This window comes from Delphinapterus leucas, chromosome 1 (assembly GCF_059928025.1).
Source record: "Delphinapterus leucas isolate spDelLeu-1000000601 "Yukka" chromosome 1, BTC_Dleu_Yukka2, whole genome shotgun sequence".
NCBI classification, from domain to species: Eukaryota; Metazoa; Chordata; class Mammalia; order Artiodactyla; family Monodontidae; genus Delphinapterus; species Delphinapterus leucas.
In genome coordinates this window covers 100,270,759-100,291,703 of record NC_143129.1, presented here as the reverse complement: position 1 = coordinate 100,291,703, position 20,945 = coordinate 100,270,759, and the positions used below count along the sequence as shown (strand labels likewise).

The 20,945-nt window shown below is 35.6% G+C and overlaps 1 pseudogene; it reads left to right on the top strand.

Moving 5' to 3' along the window:
• The first annotated feature begins 5,064 nt into the window (after positions 1 to 5,064).
• On the top strand, positions 5,065 to 7,262 carry LOC111179897 (tripartite motif-containing protein 60-like; annotated as a pseudogene).
• The last annotated feature ends 13,683 nt before the right edge of the window (positions 7,263 to 20,945 follow it).

Below are 20,945 nucleotides of genomic sequence, written 5' to 3'. Positions count from 1 at the left end.
ATAATATTGAGGAGAAAAAGCTAAGAGCAGAAGAATATATTAATATATTACAATTTATAAAATATTCAAGACTGTGGAAAATCAAACAACATGTTGTTTGGGAGTGCATAGTACATATGAGGTAAACCTTTAGAGGAAATAAGTGAAATTTCCTGATAGTGATGCTGCAAACTCGGCTTCTGTGCACCGGAGCCAAATCGAATCTCAGAGACAGAGTTTTGGGTGAAGTAGAAAAGAATAGCTTTATTGATTTGCCAAGTAAAGGGTGACACAGAGGGCTCCTGCCCCAAAAAACTATGTGTCCAAACCCAGGAGGATGTGATAAGGAATTTTATAGCAAGGGTTCAAGGGTGAGGTTGCTGATAAGATTAGGGTGTGTTCAGGGCCTGCACTCCTTTAATCCGGCCTCAGATGGTCTCCAGATAAACTTCTCTCATTCTCAAGGCTATCAAACTGTGAGCTTCCCTCTGGAATGAGGATTGCTTCATCTTCCATTTATTGGGGGTTTTAGTTCTATAATATAAAGAGCTCAAAAGATATTGTTATGTGTATCCCTTGAGGCAGAAGCAGGACCCTCCCCTAAGGCTGTGCTATTGTTTCATTGGCTGCTCCTCCCTTGTCTCTGCACCCGCTCCCTTTCCTGATTAGCAACTGTTTGAACCTGCCTCTTGGAACTCAGGGAAAGTCATGGGGGCTAAACAGAAAGACTCCGGAGCCCAGAAAGCCTACAGGATCCTGCTTGGTTTCAGTAATGGCTACATATGGTTGGAATAAAGAGTGATACAAAGAAGAAAAACAGGGTTTTCAAGAGTGTGAGCATTATTCAAACTCTTAAAATGGGTGGTATGTAATGTACACTAATGTACACAATAGTGTTAATCACTTTTTACCTTATAAAAATGCTTATTTTATAATATATAAATATTCCATTAAAATAAGAAAAAAATAGCAAGAATTAGAATGGAGAATTTGGCTGTGTCATCAATGGCATAGTTTCAAACAGGTCCAAAAAATTTGTTTTTAAAAATTGGACAGATGAAGAATCCCATTAGTTCTTGACTGTTCATTTCTGAAATACTATATTTATTACTTAAGCACATTTAATGTTTTGAACTTAGAATGTATTACAAAGGAAAAGTTTTCTTATATTTATTTGGAAAACTGGTTCAGTTAAAGAAAAACTCTTTTTTGAAAAGATAACATTTCACAATTGAGAAAACGTATATTACAACAACCTTCAATTAATCTAGGTTATAGATTACATAGTCATTTTGCCTCTCATTATATCCCATAGTGTTGCTATTTTCTTATTTCATCGTTCTGTATAACTGTTCCCAGGAAGATGTGGAAAAGAAGTCAAGGAAGGTAAAATCCAGAATTTATTTTTTAATTCAGATTTTAAAATTAATAATGAATTTATCATTAGTGCCTAATTCCAAACCAGAACATGATTTAGACTATTTTCTTATCTGGAAAGAGAAAAAAGAAAACTTTATTTCTGGACTATTGCCAGATTTCTATTTGTAACTACATAACACTTGCAATGATGTCTATGCCACTGCAGTTTTGAAAATTATTCCCACAGATGTTGATTCCTGCTTTTACAGACATTTAAACCAAACTATGTCTTCCTAATTTGCATATGCTGTCAACAAGCTACGCTCTGGTGTAATCCCTGCCAGAGCTTTCCCTCCTGTAAATGGGACAATCAGGATGGGGTTTTATTTCAAGTGACTGTGTAACCCAAGAGCTTAACTAATTACACTACAGTTTAAAATAAATATTTGGTGCACTATCTTAAAGAATTAATATAGTATGAAGAAAAATCACTCTAAGGAAGATGGCTTCATTTCATTCTATAAGTCTCAGAAATCTGATGTGCAATAAACTGACCAACAAACCATTATAGAGAACAAGCAGGAATGACATTCAAAGCAAGAATTTCCACAGCCTCATCAAAAATGTGCTGAAATGGCAACAGTGAATATGTATTAGAAATTTAATTTAGTCTCCTAAGTGACCTTGATCATTTGATTAGGCTGTATCTAAGATAATGTTTTCAAGTGTATTTATAAATGCCTAAAGCAAGAAATGGAAAAAAATAGCCTTCAAACAGCTACCCTGAAGATTTCTTGGATTAGGAAAGAAAATGAAAAAGACCAGTTTGGCTCATTAATAATTCAACATCTTTCTGATTTTAAAATCCCCTTCAGTCAAAATCTTGACTTTCTTTTTTTCAGAAAATTCTTATTAGTGAGAGCTCTAAGGCATTAGTGAAATGTTTTTAGACTGTTTCTTTTATTTGTGTTAAAGTTGTGCCCTTCCATTATGCCCCTCCTAATTTGTCTAGAAAATCCAGATTTCCTGGCACCTGCATGTCATAGGTCCTTCTGTTATGGGTGTTTTTCTCACTTGCTGCTACATTGCTATTTTTCTGATGCACATTAAGTGGCTCAGATAAAAACCACATGTATATAACCTGTAGAGAAATTGTGTAGTTTCAAAATAAATTTTTCTGTTAGTAAAACTGTCACATAAAATATTTTAAATAAATTTTTAGTTCCCTAAACTTCTAAGAAGGATAAGCCCCTATATTAAAACCATCTCACAATACCACAGATTTTGTTAGATTGAAAATCATGAGTACATCTCTTTCATTTATACTCTGACTCTCTGAACATGAGTGTTATCCTACATATAATTCATATCACATAATGTAGTTATTCAAATATTTGAATAGTCAGGTGTTCGTGTATATTGCACATATGTCCTTACAAACAGTTGGAAAAAGTCCATTCATTCAGCAATTATTTTTTGAGCACTTATGTGCCAGAAATGGTGCTATGCATTAAATATTCTTTAATGAACAGAAAACAATCTCTGCCTATCTACTGGTATTTCACAGACAAATAAGCAACTATGGTGAGGGTAATTGTTATTAAATGGACAAATATAGGGTGTTATGTGAACATAGGTGGAAATTTAATCCACTCTTCAGGGGTGAGCATAGACCTCTCAGAAAATGCAATATCTACATTGAGTTCTGCAAAGTAATTGGAATCAGATCCAGAAGTATTGTGTGGATTTAGGCTAGTGCGCAGGGTGAGTTTATCATGGGTATAGACTTCAGAAAAGAAAGAACATTTATGTTTAGGAATGCTGAAGTGATAAGAGATTATTTTGCATATGAGGAACATCCTAACATTGCATAATATACAATTTATTTTTGTCTAAACACACAAGCCTAAAATGATATATAGTGCATTGCCAAATTCAGTAATTAAACAAGTATGTAGTTCAATATATAGTAAGGGAGGACACTAAGGAGGTGGCTTTTAACCTGAAGCTCATACAAGCAGCTATAAATCTCACACAAGGAAATTCATCTAAAACTTGTTGGTAATTCTCTTCTCTTCCATCTTGTGCTGTGATACCTTGCTTGATTATACCTCCCCTCCCAGATCACAAGCCTTCTGAGGGTACAGTCTGTATTTACATATTTTTTGCTGGTCTGCCTGTCAAGTCCAGTGTAGTATATACAGCATAGGGATAAATTTGAATAAGGGAGTGATTGCATATGGGCAAGTATTTTTGACGTGTGTATAAATTAGATATTTTATATTTTTAAAGAAAGAAAAGCTATTGTGAAATATATTTTCCAATGAAGCTGCCATTTTTGCTTTAATTTCCAAAAGTTTCAGTAATTGATATATAAGCTAGTCTTTCAATTTATTTATTTTTTTTACTTTTTTATCAATTCCAAGTTCCACCTAATTCCAAAGGAGAAAGCAAACATCAGTAGCATGTCAGTGATAACCTTTTCTAATTCAGTTTCCCTCCACATTGGACATTATAATCTCTTTTACAGATATTCATTTCAGTGCAATCCTCAGACAAGTCCAGACTCACAGCAGTGGTAGTTTCCGGTTTGTTTTCCTGAGCCAACTGGTCCTCCATCTGTGTTTATTTTAAGACATAGAGCTTATATCTGAGAGGAAGTAATCTAAATCTTTTGAAATGCTCTCTTTATCTGTAAGCACTCAGGTGTATATACAAATGAAAAACCACAAATAACCACATATATCACAAAGTGATACATAAGCTGACAGTTCTGTAAAAATTGGTATTTAAACAACCTTCAAATGGGTATCTTGATGATTCCATAATATTTCTAGATCAGTATACACTGTTGAACTACCTGAAGAGGTGCTATTGTTTTTTCTTGTAAATACTTGATTATGCAAAATGAAAGCTACAATTTCTGTAGATGGAAGGTGTTTGGCCCTTTTAAAGAAACCTTAAGATGTTTTGAAATATTTTAATATTAGAATTTTCAAATCTAAAAACTTTCAGGAAAAAAAAGTTCTCTGACTTCAGAAACGTTTATAGAAAAATCCCATGTGCACACAGCCATAGCTAAGGAATTTTCTGCCTGTTACACATATTGTACAAAAATGTAGCAGAAAAATATGGAAGAGTTTGTGAATCATAAACATAAATTAATTACATTAGTGAAAATTACACTTCCAAAATTGAGTATTGTTATAGTTTTTTTCCTTTAGGACTTGCTTATTTCTGTTCTAAATGTTATATTCTTTCTTTCAGATCAATTTCCAAAAGTTTTTTTTTTTTTAATTTTCTGTAAGATAACTTAGTGCATAGTAGAGGTATTACCTAAGTAAAATTTGGATATGACACCCTCCCCTCCAAAAAATTCTAGATACATTATAGAGGTGGATGTTTTTAAAATTAGAATATTTTCAAGGGCTTTTATTTCAATATTACTTGATAACACAAATAACTACAATTTTAAGCTGCCTAGAGTTTCCAACATTTTACAATCCGTATGAAGCCAAATATTTTTCTCATAATCGTTTATTCATCCCTTCAACAAATGTTTTCTAGCACTTACTATGTGCCAGACACTCATTTGGGCACTTGAGATACATCAGTAAACAAAATAGAAAACTACCACCCACATGTAGCTACACCTCTGGCAACTACAAAAATAAATACAAATGGTAAGTAAATTATGCAGTGAGTTAGAAAATGCCATAGAAAAAACTAAAGCAGAGAGTCTGTCCAATGGGATGAAGGAAAGGAACCTCCCTACAGGCTTATAAAGGCCCAAGGGGCCAGATTCTGACCCCAGTAGTGAACAGAGATGGTGGGCTGTGTTGTGTGCTCTGACCTGGATCAAGGAAGACCCTCTGCTCTGCGAGGAAGGGAGGGGCCCAGAGTCCTGGTGAGGGGAGTCGAGGGCACCCACAGGACTTGAGGACACAGAGCAGCTGCCTCATCACAGAGCCAAGACTGAGAAATGTGGTCAGGAACCTGGTGAGCTGTGCCATAGAGTTGCCCACGTCTGGATTTTGCTGATTTTGTCCCTGTGCTGTTGATTTTCATCACTACCTGGAGCTGTGGCTCTCTATGAAGAAGAGGACTACCTAGTAAGCTATGATTTAGGGCCGTTGAGTAAAAGGGACAAAAGTGCCAAAGGAAGCAGAGACAGACTGGGGCTCTCAGTCCTCCTGGCTGCTGCTGTAGAGTTGAAGGGAAGGGGTAGAATTAGGCCTGAGTGGCCACAGCTCCCTGCAGATCCTGGCAAACCTACTTGTAGCCTTGAAAGAACAGAGAGAAGGCTGAAGAGTCAGAAGCTTCTCACTTGTTCCTGCCCGTGGAGAGCCAGGTTTCTCTGAAGAGAGTCTCCTCATACAGAAACCCTCCATGAACAATGGCCCTGGTGTCCTCCCTGGCACAGCTCCAAGCAGAGGTCAGCTGCCCCATCTGCCTGGATTACCTGAGAGGCGCAGTGACCACTGAGAGGGGACACAACTTCTGTCACTCCCACATCCAGCAGTGCTGGGAGGATCTCCAGGACACCTTCCCCTGTCCTGTCTGCCTCCAGCCCTGCCCCGAGAAGAGCTCTAGGAGGAACAGCCAGTCATGTCTCATGATTGATGTTGTGAAGAATCTTCCCAGCACAGAGGACATGAGGAAATGGCAGAAAGAGAAACCTCTGTGTGAGAAGCACAAGCAGGTTCTGAGCCTGTTCTGTGAGAAGGACCTGGAGCTGCTGTGTCCCCAGTGCAGGGTCTCCTCGGAATACCACGATCACTCCCTGGCACACATGGAGCCAGCTGCCCCTCTCACAGGAGGAAGCTCAAAAGCTACATTCAGCCCCTGAAAAAGCAGCTGGAAGATGCTGAAAAGGTGTTAGAAATGCAAGTCTCAAAATCATTTGAGTTGGTGTGGAAGGTGGAGAATCAAAGGAGCGACTTGCACTCCAACGTTGAACACTTTAAGCATTTCTGGGGGATGGAACATGATGAAATTCATGTTAAGTTACTCAATGAAGAGAATGATGTTCAAGATAAAATAATTGAAAAAAGAACTCAAATATCAGACAAAGGATACACGTTAAAAAGTCTGCTTGACGAAATAACCAAGAAGTGTTTGCAGAGTGACCTCGATTTGCTGACAGGCATTGAAAGGATCCACAGCATGTATGGAAAGTTAGAGAGATCAGCAGCCTTTTCCTACAAATTAAAGAAGGAGGTTTTCACTCTCCCCCCACAATATTTTGCCCTTCACAAAAAGGTTGAAACTGTTCACCACAGTCTCATCATTTCACAAGACAGGAAAATTGCAACTTTTCAAAGGATGGAACCACACTGCATAATCCTGAGGCATTTACTTCTCACCCATCCCCAGTTCTGAGGGATTTGATGCTGGCAGGCATTTTTGGCAGGTAGAAGGAAGAGGAATGGGTGAATGGTCCTTTGGTGTGTATAAAGAATCTTTCCCCAGAAATGTTTCTATATCACCATCCCCAAGCAATAGCTGCTGGTGAATTCAACTCTCACCTACTATACCTGGCACTGGGGATTCAGGAAACCTGTGTCAGATTGGCGTTTTTCTGCACTATGAGTTGGGAGAAATTTCTTTTTACAGTTTGAATAATAGATCTCCTTTATATTTATTCGGTGAAATTTTTACAGAAAAACTTGTACCCTATTTCTCTATTGGAGTTTCTTCCAAATCACTTACAATAAGTCTAGTTGAAGATGAGTGCTGAGCCCCCTTGGAAGACGTTCTGTGTGTTCTGCTTTCTTCCTGTGTTCAGGAAAAGTCCTTGTAATAAAGAGTCTGAGTCCATCTTTGAGATCTTACTGCTGAATCTTTTTAATCTTCCCCCTCTGTCTTCACCTCTGCCCTACACCTGGACAAACTGTCAGGACAGTTTGGGTGCCCCTTGACTGGACTTATGAGGGCAGTTCTAACCCAGAAAGGCCCTACCTGTAAAGGAGCTCTCCCCAAACACCAAAACCTCCAAACTAGTGGCTTTTTGCCCTTCTCTCAAGCCATTTTTTGGACCGGTGGGAACCCTGACTCCACAGGAAGCCTCAGTGAGTGAAAATAAATGATTTCATACCCTAAAAAAAAAAAAACTAAAGCAGAGAAAGAGCATAAGAGATTAGGGAAGGAGGTTAAATTTTAAATATGGTAATCACAGAAGGCACAACTGAGAAGGCTACTTTTGAAAATAACTTTGAAGGAAGTGATAGAATGAGTCCCAGAGAAACAATAGAAGTTGAAGAAGAATTGTGAAGAAACAGAATAAAGGTGAGTGTGGCTAAATAGAGGGGACTTGGTAGATTTTAATGAAAACAGAATACAGTAAGACAAGGGTGAGAGCAAGGAGGCCAGGTAGGAGGCTATCAAAATTATCCAAGTGAGAAATTATGTTGGTTTAAGCCAGAGGGAAAGCAGTGACAGTGGGGAGAGCTAATTAAATTCCGCATATATTTTGAAAATATAGCCAGCATATTTATTGACATTAAAAATAGAGTATGAGAGAATGAGAAACATCATCAGCCTAAGATTTTGTCCCAAGTAACTGGGAAGATGGAATTGCCTAAATTAAATTAGGGAAGGTTAGAAAAGGAGCAAATTTGGGGGAAAAGATCAGATCTTCAATTAATATGTTTCCCATTAAGTATTCACACATATATTTAGGCATGTAGATGACTAGGTCAATTGGAAGATAAGGAGGAAGTCCAAGGCTTCAAATTAAAATGTAAACATTTTCAGCATGGATAAGATGAGCAGAATTCTCCAAGGAAGTAGGACAGATGGGGAAGAGATGCCCAGGTATTGAGCCCAGCAGCCCACCCATGTTGGGAGATGGGGATACTTTTTTTCTTTAGTAGAGGTTTTGTTGTGAAGGAATGGGGTAGATGCTATTCGAAAATGTGAGTCAAAGCCTTTTGTTTGTTTGTTTTTATTCTTTTTTATAAAACTTTTGAGTAGGAGAAATATTGTCTCCTTACATTCTTATGGAAATGATCCAGTAAAGAGGGGAAAATGATGATCTAGGAAAATAAGGTGAAAATCACTAGGTGGATTGACTTTGAATAAACAAGAAGGCATCTGGTGCACAAGGGGAGAGCCTGGCCTTTAACAACTACAGGACAGTTCATCTTTGCTGACAGAGGTGAATATAGGATATGAATGCTGGTAGGTGAGTTGATATAGTGAATGGGATTATAGAGATTTTCTTCTGATTGCTTTTTTTTTTTAAGGTGAATTTCATATAACAGATAATTAACCATTTTAAAATGAGACATCCAGTGGCATTTAGTGCATTCATAATTTTGCGCAAATACCATTACTCTGAAAGGAAACTCCAACCTCATTAAGCAGTTGCTTCCCATACCCCACTCCCCTCAGCCTCTGGAAACTAACAGTCTGTGTTCTGTCCCTAGGTATGTCTATTCTGTATACTTCATATAAACGGATTTATACAATATGTAACCATCGGTTTCTGGCTTCTTTCACTTAGCATAATGTTTTTCAGGGTCATCCATGTTGTAGCATAGATCAGTACTTTGTTCTTTTTTATTGATGAATGATATTTGGTTATATATATATGCCTCAATTTGTTTATCTGTTCATCCATTGGTGGATATTTGCACTGTGTCTACATTTTGTCTATTTTTAATAGTGCTGCTATGAACATGGGTGTACATGCATCTGTTTGAATTCTTGTTTGCAATTCTTTTTATTATATATGGAATAGAAATGCTGGGTCATATGTTAATTTCATACTTAAATTTTAAAGAACCAAAAATTGTTTTCCACAGGGGATGAGCCATGTTACATCCTTACCAGCGATGTATGGGAGAGTTCTAATTTTTCCACATCCTTGCGAATATTTGTTATTATCTATTTTTTTCATTATAGCCATATTCATGGGTGTGAAGTGGTGCTTCATTGTGGTTTTGATTTGCATTTTCCTAATGACTAATGATATTGAGTATCTTTTGATATGCCTGTTGGCCATTTATATATCTTCTTAGGAAAAATGTGTATTCAAGTTCTTTGCCCATTTTTTAATTGAGTTGCTTATCTTTCTGTTTTTGAGTTGTAAGAGTTCTTTTCATATTATGAATGCTAGATCCTTATCAGATATATGAATCACAAATATTTTCCCCCATTGTGTAGGTTGTCTTTTCACTTTCTTATTAATGGCCTTTGATACACAAAAGTTTTTAGTCTTGGTGAAAGCCAATTTACTTATTTTTTTCTTTTATTGCTCATGCTTTTGGTATCATTTCTAGAAACTCACTGCCAAATTCAAGGTTATGACAATTTGTGACTATGAAGAAGAGGAGGAAGCTTTGCTGTCTACATCTTTACCTTAGCCTTCTCTTTCTACTTACACAGAGCCTAGAGATCAGCCAGAGATGAAAGCTTAGGGTGTTCTTAGATCTTTTCTGTGTATGTATTCAGTTCTGGGCATATGTGTGGCTTTCTAAATTCCTCAGTATATGCTATTCATGGCTGCTTTGGAATGCCCTTATTTCCCAAACTCTCTCTCAAGCCTTTCCTCCCAGGCTTTCAGTGCTCTGTTGTATGCCTCAATCACAATCCTTTGTCCCTGGTTACTGGGTGTTTTTTGTCCACCTTACAACATTTTCAAGGAATGTCTTTTGCATTTCTTCCATGGAGGTGTTCTGACTTAGGTGAAACAAAGACCACAGACAGTATAGAACAGACATAAAAAAATATCTACTCTTCCCCCTCCAGAGCAAGGACCAGAGCCCAACACTGAACATAGGCTACCCTCCTCAAGACCACCACTGATATTGGGAGCGGGTGGAGAAAAGGCCGGTAAAAATGTCACAAAAGTTTCCTTCCATTTCAAAGTTGCCTTTTTCTTCATTCAACATATACTTGATTTTTTGCCATTTCTGTTGAGGGATGAGCCCATGGAGCTGCCAACTCTGCCATTTTCCCAACCATTCATCTGCTTCTATTTTTTTTTTAGTTAGACAAGAGTAATGTCATCAGCTGAAAAAAAAGATGTGAGATGAAGTTTTGGAGGTTTGGGACCAGGTGTAAAGTGTGAAATGAAACCTTGAATACTGAGAGAGTTAGTATAATGGAAAACCGTGTGATTGTCTGAAATTAGAGCCCTGTTAGGTTCACTGTTACATGTTTAGAGTGAAACCAGTTAGCATAATAGCATAGTGTTCTTTAGTTACACATATCGTGCATACTATAGACAGAGAGATAGATATGAACTAGGATTTGGGTTTTGATAAAAAGCGAGAGACAAGGAATTTGAAGTTACATACAAAGAGGTAGCTGTAATGAAAGATTAATCATTGAGTTTAAGTTGGGTAAGGAAGAAAGTGAATACGTGAGTGGCCAAAGAGAGTGAAAATGTTGAGGATCAGTGAATTTTACATTCCAGTTGAGTCATAGGATTGTTGGATTCAGGCTTTAAGAGAGAAAAACTTGGGAATACTGGAATGTAATTGGAAAGTGTGATATTTTGAAACAGAGATTACAAAGTTGAGGGCACCATCCCTTGTTATTTGAGCAGTAGGTCAGAGCCTCCAAACTGCGTATACACACTATTTCAACTTCATCATGTATCACAGGGATCCCCAATCCCCGAGCCGCGGACTGCTACCGGTCCGCGGCCTGTTAGGAACCAGGCCACACAGCAGGAGGTGAGTGGCGGGCGAGCAAGTGAAGCTTCATCTGCCGCTCCCCATCGCTCGCATTACCGCCTGAACCATCCCCCAACCCGTCCGTGGAAAAATTGTCTTCCACGAAACCGGTCCCTGGTGCCAAAAAGTTAGGGACTGCTGATGTATCACTCTACCTCCCATCTGTTTACTATGCTTCAGCCCTATTGGCCGATTTGTGTTTTTTGTTTTTTCTTTCCTGAATATACCTCATTCTTTTCTCTCATACGGCCTTGACCTTACTTTCTTTTCAACATGGAGCACCCTTTGTCCAAATCTTTAAATGACTAACACTAAAGAAAATCACAGACAAGTTTTCTCTGACCATCCAACTTAAAATCTTCTCCCCTCAATACCCCTCCTTACACATGTGTGTGTGCATGCACACACACACACACACACGTTTTTTTCATATCACTCTGTTTTACTTTATTTGAATCACTTATAATGATCAAAAATTGGGGAGGGTTATTTATTTACTTATAATTTTCTATCTTTTTTCTTATATACTTCTCTAAACAAAATGTTAGCCCTTGATTAGCAAAAGTCCTGTCAATCTGAATTTTCTCTGCATGACAAATAGAACAGGTAGGAGTGAAAAAAGAAATTAAAGAATGCAAAAGTCTGAAAAAATGTACACGCCTGTGCACAGTGAATGGGTATACCATTTCATCACATCCTTGATATAATTTTCCAATTTTTATTTTAAAAATTGTGGCTAATTTAGCAAATGATAAATGCTGTCATGTTTATACATTTAATTTTTTTATGTTTGCAGAAATGTGAACCATCACCAAAAATCTGGTTGCAATCTGAATTACATGAAATAGTCTTCTATATAAGCATACATATTTATTATATTTCATTCAGTCAGTGAGAAATTAAGCTTCTATATGATTCTTCTAAAAATATTTTGTATTACTTATAGAATTCCTGTCTTTCAAATGTGCTGTTATATAATTGAGCTAATACCTGGGATACATTTGTAGCTTTTTTTTTTTTTCTTAAAGCAGAAGTATTATGAATCTGGTAGAATTCATAGACTTCCTTTTCTCTAAAGAAGGAAAACATTTATTATTTCTGAATAACACCTTGCTTATTGCCTTTTGATGCATTTGTTTTAGAAAAAAGAGAGAGAGTCTTTTATAGTCATTATTCACAAGGATAGATGAGTTTGAAAGTAGGTTTTTATTGCCCACTTGAACTTAATGGATTCTAGCACATAGAATGAAATAGAGTTGACTCTGTGTCACTGGCATTAAATTGGTAAGACTCACAGGACTCTCATCTGATGGCTTTGCTTGCCAATTTAAAATATGATCTTTGGATTACATCTGGCCCATTACTGATCATGCCTAGATGAAAACTCAGCCTTTCAAACTAATAAAACCTCATGGTCTGGACATTAATGTCTCATGTCAAACTGATAATTAGGGCTATGAAGTGCCTTCTGAAAAATCCTTATTTTTCATTCAGATCTGGTAAATCTTGGGTCAGACTGTCTACTACTCAAAGTTATTTTAGTTATTTTCTGTTGCAGACTCTTATTTGCTATAATTTGGGTCAAATGACTGCAAGCTAATCAACTATATTTATATGATAAACCCTCAAATTAAAATGTATCTACTTTATCAATATAGAAATCACTTTACAATACTACCATAATTATCAATACCAGTCTGTAACCACATAATTTCAGATTAAGTATGTAAAAAAAAGTTTTGTTCAATAAAGTTTACAGGATCATAAAATCTTAGAAATAGATACTATTTGGGGGAAGATCTCTAAAATCATATCAAGTGCATGAAGTGATAAATCATTGTAAAGCAGTTCATTTTATCATCATAAGCTTATTTCACAAATTTGTTGAACATATTTGAAAGGTAACCTTAACACTATAGCTTCTATATTAGACCCTTGTTTATGATTTTTTTGTTGTTATACATTGACTATTATAGAAATAAGCTATTTCAGGAGGAAATGTGGCTGAAGAGAATTTCTTTTAATGTTCATGAGGTTACATAAAGAATGACAATGATAGGTTTTTCATGAACCACAGGTAGGAGGCTACATAAGATACAAAACTAAAGTTGAAGACGCCATACATTTCAAATGTGTGAATGGATTGGAAAAAGGATTAGTACACAGTACATTAAAAAATAATCAAAATTTATTAAAGTCATAGGCATTGAGCAGTCACTGTTAATATGAAAATAAATTAGATTTTCTCTCTTACAGAACTCAGTCTAGTAGGAGAGAAAGGAACACGAATGGATAATTAAAATGCAATGTTAGACTTTTGGTACAAGATGGCAGACTGGCTATGTGAAAGTATTTACTCAATCTCCTGAATTCACATTCAAATGATAGCAAAAGTATTTTGTTTTAAAACTAATCCGAGGAAAATAAAGGGGAAGCACCATGGGATGAACTATGTCTACACAATTTAGGGGAAGAAAATGAAAAGCAATATAATTCTATAACAAACTTAACAGACAAAATTCACATGTTACTATGATGGAAATATTATCCATCTGATTTATATACCTTTATATGTTTATTGCTAATATTTTAATTGCTCCAGTAAATCTTTCAATAAAAATCTATGTTGCTCCAAATACCCAACCAAATTTGGCAATCGTCTTTTAAGGTTTCATGGAGATCTCCTTCCCATTGCCCCACCGCCACCTCCACCTGGTTTAATTTTGAGCAGTGCTTCCTTAGGTCTAGTCTAAACACAAAAACAGTATAAGTATAATCGAAAAAAGCAAAATAATGTAGGGAACTAAGGTAAATATACAAATACTGTAATTAATATCCTGGAGAAACAAGAATATATTGCATCTATGAAATAAGAATGAAATACCTTTGGGGAATAATAGATTATAATAAAGAGCTCTTATAAATTATATATATAAAATAATGTATAATTACATAAACATATATATAGAGAGAGTTATAGATATAGATATATAATTGACTAGTAGAGAAATCAATCAATAGTTTGGAAGAAAAAGACATCTTTTAGAAAGTTGAACAAAACCCAAGGATATGAAAATGTGATGAGAGAAAAAAAAGAACACAGAAGAGAGCATCAGTTCCCAAAGTAAATACCAAATAGAATTTAGCAATGCAGATAAGAGAGGAAATGGGGAGGGGAAATTAACAGAGATATATTACAAGAGAAATTTCCAGAAATGAAAAGGCTCACAAAATTTTCACTTGGTGAAGACCACACCTCTTGATGCATTGCAGAAATTTTTCAAAATATCAAAGATAAGAGAACATCCTAAAAACTTCCAGAGGGGAAAAGAAACAGATCAGTTACAAACAAGAATGAAATCATCATCAGACTTATAATAAGAATAACTAGTAGGAAACAAGGAATTAAGGCCACTTAAAGACATGGGGAACATTGCTTCATTGTTGTATTCTCAGACAAGCGGGAAAATTAAATCAATCTTGTATGAGAACCAAATAAATGTATTTTAGGTAATCCAAACTCTAAAATTTTAACTTATTTATGTCCTTTTTTAAAGTCATTTGAGCATACATACCAGCAATTTTTTTAAAAAAGGAGGTAACCAAGGAAGATAAAGACATGGCATTCAGAAAACATCCAGATTCATCTATGAATCTGCTTAGTTGAAAAATAACTTCCTATTCCAAGATAACATTTTTGTGGAGGCTTAAAATGCAATCAATCAGTTCAGATTATAAGATAGAAACAAAGGACATTCACAAATGAAATCTTACATATGTACCACATAAATGGGATGATTAATTCCTTTGAAAAATATGAGAATATGGTAAAGAGAAGTGGTGGAATGAATAGAAGAAAATTCATCCAGCTACGACTATGATAACATTGAATTATATGAGTTCCTGATATTTTCTCTATAGTGAAGGAAACATAAAAATAGTATACTACCTTAATGTTCATTGAAAAAATGTGTAGAGTGAATCAATTTATGTATATGAATTATAAGGACTAACAACGGTTAAAACATGAAATGTGAATTTAGTCAACATTGGCAAAATACAAGTTGCAGGTATAATTCAAAGAGGTTGAGAGATATGGTTGATTAAGGAGGATGAAGAGGACATGTAGAAGCACTAGTGTCCTCATCTCAAAAACTGAGAAGATAGATATGATAGAATAGTAAACAATTCTAGCATGGTGTTTGAATTTGCTGGGAAAATGAGTGTAGTTGCTAAGATTAATATTATAAATAGATTTGTGCAAAACAGTACCATCCAGTTACCATGCTCTTTCACTCTCAAAAGTGTACAGATTTAAACAATAATGTGACACTTTAGTTATAAGTAAACCGAGATAGAGGAATAAATGGAGCAACTTGATATAAATGTTATTAGTGATCGCAAAAATTTAAGTAGCCACCAGAAAACTGAATTTAAACATAAATATGAACATGAACATGGAAATCATAGATAGTGTAACTGTTGGAATGCTTTTTATTTCATTATAAAAATATAACTTTTGCTATCTATTTTGCTATTTTTGCTTTTTGCTATTCACTTTGTATTCAGTGTAATTTTTAGTTTGATTTTAACAAAATGTATTATGGTAATTGTCAAAGATATAGAAAATGGAACTCTCAGGCACTGTTGATAGAAATGTAAAATGGTACAACCAGTTTGTACCATTGGTTACAAATTCTTGGTTAGTTTCTGCTGAAGCAGAATATAATTAGGTCTTATTTCCCAGAAATTCCACTCCTGTATATAGAACACAGTTGAAATGGTATGAGACATGGACAAAAATATTTATGGGAGCATTTTTGTAATAGCACAAAACTTTTAGCAATCAAAACTACATCGACTTCAGAACAGAAAATAAATTGGGACTTACCCATTTTATCACACAATACAGAGCAAGAGAAGGACCAAGCTAGAACTACAGTTAACAGTATGGATGACTATCAAAAGCATAATGTCGAGTGAAAGAAGCTAGACATAAGAGATACATAATTTATTATCCCATTTCATAGGTCAACTAGGCAAAACTAATATGTAGCATTAGACATCAGGATATGGTTCCTTTCAGAGGGAAGGTAATAATGACTGGAAAGGGACACAAAAGGTGCTCTTGCAGTGCTGATAACATTGTATTTCTTTATTTGGATAGAATTTATATGGATGTTTTCATAATGCGGTAATGATACACTGATGATTTGCATACTTTTCTGTATATATGTTAAATGTCAATAAAATATTTAAAAATGTTAACAATATTAGTATATTAAAATAATATAATAATTTATACATAGACGAACAAAGTTTTGAGATAGAATAATAAATAACTGCCTAGGAGTATGTTTGAGTGAATGACAAGTACAAGTGTTCCAGGAGGACAAGAGAGGGAAGGATGAGAAACTAAACAGAGGGAATCATGTTCAAGGTGAAATCATTGAGAAGAAACTACTTTTTTAAAAAAAATTTTCTCCACTTTTATTTATTTTTTATTGAAGTGTAGCTGATGTACAATATTATATGTTGTAGGTATATAATATAGAGATTCACAATTTTTAAAAGTTATACTCCATTTATAGTTGTTATAAAGTATTGGCTATATTCCCTGTTTGTACAATATGTCCTTATAGCTTATTTTATACCTAATAGTATGTACCTCTTAATCCACTACCCCTATATTGCCCCTCCCCTTTCCATCTCCCCACTGATAACCACTAGTTTGTTCCCTATATCTGTGAGTCTGCTTCTTTATGTTATATTCACTAGTTTGTTGTATGTTTTAGATTCCACATTTAAGTGATATCATACAATATTTGTCTTTTTCTATCTGACATTTCACTTAGCATAATGCCCTCCAAGTCCATCCATGTTGCTGCAAAAGGCAAAATTTCATTCTTTCTTACGGCTGAGTAATATTCCATTGTGTATATATATATACCACACGTTTATCCATTCATCTGTTGATGGACACTTAGGTTGCTTCCATATCTTGGCAATTGTAAATAGTGCTACTATGAACACTGGAGTGCCTGTATCTTTTCAAATTAGCACCTCACACCTGTCAGAATGACTATGATCAAAAAGAACACAAATAACAAATGTTGTCAAGGATGTGGAGAAAAGGGAACCCTCATACACTATTAGTGGAAATGTAAATTGGTGCAGCCACTGTGGAAAACAGTATGGAAGTCTCAAAAAATGAAAAATAGAACTACCATATGAACCAGTAATTATACTTCTGGGTATATATCTGAGAAGAAACCTTTTTTTTTTTTTTTTGCGATATGCGGGCCTCTCACTGTTGTGGCCTCTCCCATTGCGGAGCACAGGCTCCAGATGCACAGGCTCAGCGGCCATGGCTAACGGGCCCAGCCGCTCCGCGGCATGTGGGATCTTCCCGGACCGGGGCACGAACCCGCATCTGCTGCATCGGCAGGCGGACTCTCAACCACTGCGCCACCAGGGAAGCCCAGAAGAAACTATTTTTAAGTCCATCAGGGTATTAGTAGCTAAATTCTGATGAGAAAACAGATGGCCTGCAAAAAAACTAAAAATATCTTATTGGGAATTTTTCCAGAAAACATTTGATTCAGTAATTTGATATGTTTTATTTTTTAACTTTTTATTTTACTTTTTTTGGATATAAAGACAAACCAGAGACTTGGGCCTTCAAACTCTTCCACAGTTGATCATACCTAGTTTGAAATGTGTTACCATCAAATCAGTTAGTGTTCTTCACTATTAGCTCTTCAATGGGTCAGAAGGCTGTGGGAAAAGAAGACGAGAGTCTTGGCTCCATTTGTCACTGGTCTAATGAGGTGAGTGATAGACTGAAAAAGACCAGTGGATGGATTTCTTGGCAAGCAGCCATTACCAACTCCTCATTAGGGCGTCTCATGCAAATCTCCCCTAGAGTGAGGTGAACTGAATTTTCAGTCTGACCACTTATAAGTAATCTAGTCATGGTTTACTCTCAACTAATGTATCTTTATTTCCTCTCTTCTTGTGGATTACTATAATTATGAGGTGCATATGTTTGTATTTCCTAAAAGGGACAGTTTTCTCTCAACTAAGTTGAATATGCAATATTCATATCAGCAAAATAAACACTCAAGAGCATTCTCCTCACAGATCATTTCTGAATTTTTAGATGATAGAAAAAAATCCTGTGATGAGGCATATGAACTAAGAAATTGAAAAGGTGTAATTCTTACCTCCTATTAATCAGTTAGTAGTATTTAGCTTTATTTTGTCCGCTATGTGGTGCTGCAGTCCTATTCAGTCTGACAAGTAGGATTTAAAGAATAAAAAAGTGTTTTTAGTGACCATTTCTTATGGAGCTTATGTGTTACATGAAGTTTTTTGTTGTTGTTGTTGTTGTTTTTGCTGCGCAGCATGTGGGACCTTAGTTCCCTGGCCAGGGATCAATCCATGCCCCCTGCAGTGGAAGCACGGATTCCTAACCACTGGACCACCAGGGAATTCCCAAGATTTTTATCATGTAAAGCCATCTGAACAGTGCCTTCTTACTAGTGGTTAAATCTGGTGACGATAAACTCTTTCAGATTCATGTTGCAATAATAGCAAAATTATTTTTTGTGTAATTTCCTATTTTTCTGATAGAATAATCCCCTTTATCAACCTTCCCCCCATTCCAAATAGCTAACATTTGCCGTGGGAAAGAAAGAGGTCCAGATACATTAACTCAAGGGATGGACATTTGCATTTTACTGGCCTGGTTCCTGTATATCTACTTCCTTGTTACTGAGAGAATGGAATGATTTTTTTTTTTTTCAATACCATCTCCTCTCTCAAATAATGCAGATTCACTTTGGTTGGGACCAATACTTCCCCAAGATTCATTAGTCCTGTGATAACTTCTAGAAGTTTTAATGAGGTTTGACCTTCTCTTTTATTTTCTGTTCTGCAGTGCTGCCAGAGGCAGTTTAATAACAGGTGAGTTTCACGCCTAGGCTGAGTGTGTTTCAGCAGAGGTTGAAGTGATCTCTGTATGTCAGGTTGTTAAATCTGTAAAAAGCTTTGTGATCTTTCAAAATGAAAGTCAGTACATCAAGGTGCTATAGTTCTCCTTTCTCTTTTTATGGACCTCTATATATTTTGTTCTGGACAGCTCTGAAACACCAAAAGTGACTGCTTCTGCCCCCCCACTCATGTATGGCCATCAAATATGCAAATACAAAAATTGTCAAAGTAAAATATTCTTGTCTTAAGCTTTGCAACCTTTCCAAGAAACTTCATAATTTAGTACCTCCATATGGACCTATGGGGAATTATTAAACTGTAATTTCACTGCTTTATAATATGTTCACAGTTAGCAGTGTTCTAGAGGTCTCATGCTGATTTGTTTCTTCCTCAACTACAATTCAAAATACTTTTATTATGTGATAGAAGATATATATATGTATATTATCCAAATTCTTTTCCTAAATCTGAATCATTTCAGACTTCCTACCCTCCTCAGAAACCTACTTAATACAACTCAACATTTCAAGAAAGTTTGTACTTATTTGGTTATATTTTATATTTAAATGTGTAATATCATTTTTTTCACTTATTTGATATTTATTAAATCCAAATATGTGCCTACTATGTAATCTGCTAAAGAATTGAAAAATGAACTATAAAGTTACCTTGAAATGATAACACTTTCTATTTTGTTGAATTGTTTTTCTACTTTCTAATTACAACATTCCTGGAATGTATGACATCAATACATTATTATATCATATATTTGATAAGGACTCCAATCCCTAAAGCCAATTTTATGAATATCAATTGATTGTCTGACTTTGTATATTATGATTCTGTACTTCAGAATAGTTTAAAAAAACCTTCAATATTATTAAAAGTTACATTTGGTTTCCAGACTGCCTAGCTCCTCACCATATCACAGGTTAGTACTTTATCATCTTATAACTGAATTATTGAAGTAGTTCCCTAAAATATCTACCTAATCCCATTCTTTGAACCATGGTGCAATGGACAACGTTAGGGTTGTTTCACCATATATTTTATTCTGAAAACTACCTCCCTCACTGGCAGGGCTGGATGCTGAGGAGCCATGTATCTGCTCAATGGCCCTGCCTATGATTGGTCCAACAGTGGACACAAGACAACACTGGCCTATCAGATTCTCTTTCCAAAGCATTTTAAATGTTGAATGTAGAGACTTAGTACCTCAGTCATTTTAATGACAGTGTATTAGAAAGTCATATCCATTAACTCTCACAGTTGAGTTCTTCACATATATCTTAATTTACATACTTCACAAGGCTTAGTTTTTCAGATCATCCTTGGGTTACATAATATACCTCAAAACTTGGCCAATGTGTCCTTTTGTTGGCCTAAAAGGAGTTGATTTTTTCATTTTAAAAATAAAATTAAAATAAAAACACTCGACTCAAATGTATTTCCATCAGAGTAATCTATTTAGGAGAGTATTTCTCAACCAAGACTGTGCTTCAAATATGCTTGGGTAACTTTTTTCAAAATACGTATTCCTTGATTCTGTCTTTAGAGATTCTGATTTAGTAGATAAGGAGACACCATTATTCTAACCTGTACCTGAGGCTGTTGAAGACAAACTAAAATATGATTATGATCATGTCACTCACTGCTTGTGGTTGACTTCAATAATGGCCACAAACCTTTGCAGCCCTCTCTTCAAGAGGTGGATCCCTCTTTGCACCCACAGAGCCATGGCTTGTCTATCACTGAGACTTGTTTTGACCAATAGGTGACAGTGTGCCAATATACATACATCATATACAGTGCTAAAAATTAGTATAAAATGAAGACTACTTATTATTTGCCTTCTTATATTTTTCTTTAACTCCATTGCCCATTATTGCTTGATGCTTACTTTATTTCCTAGTAATATCACATGGC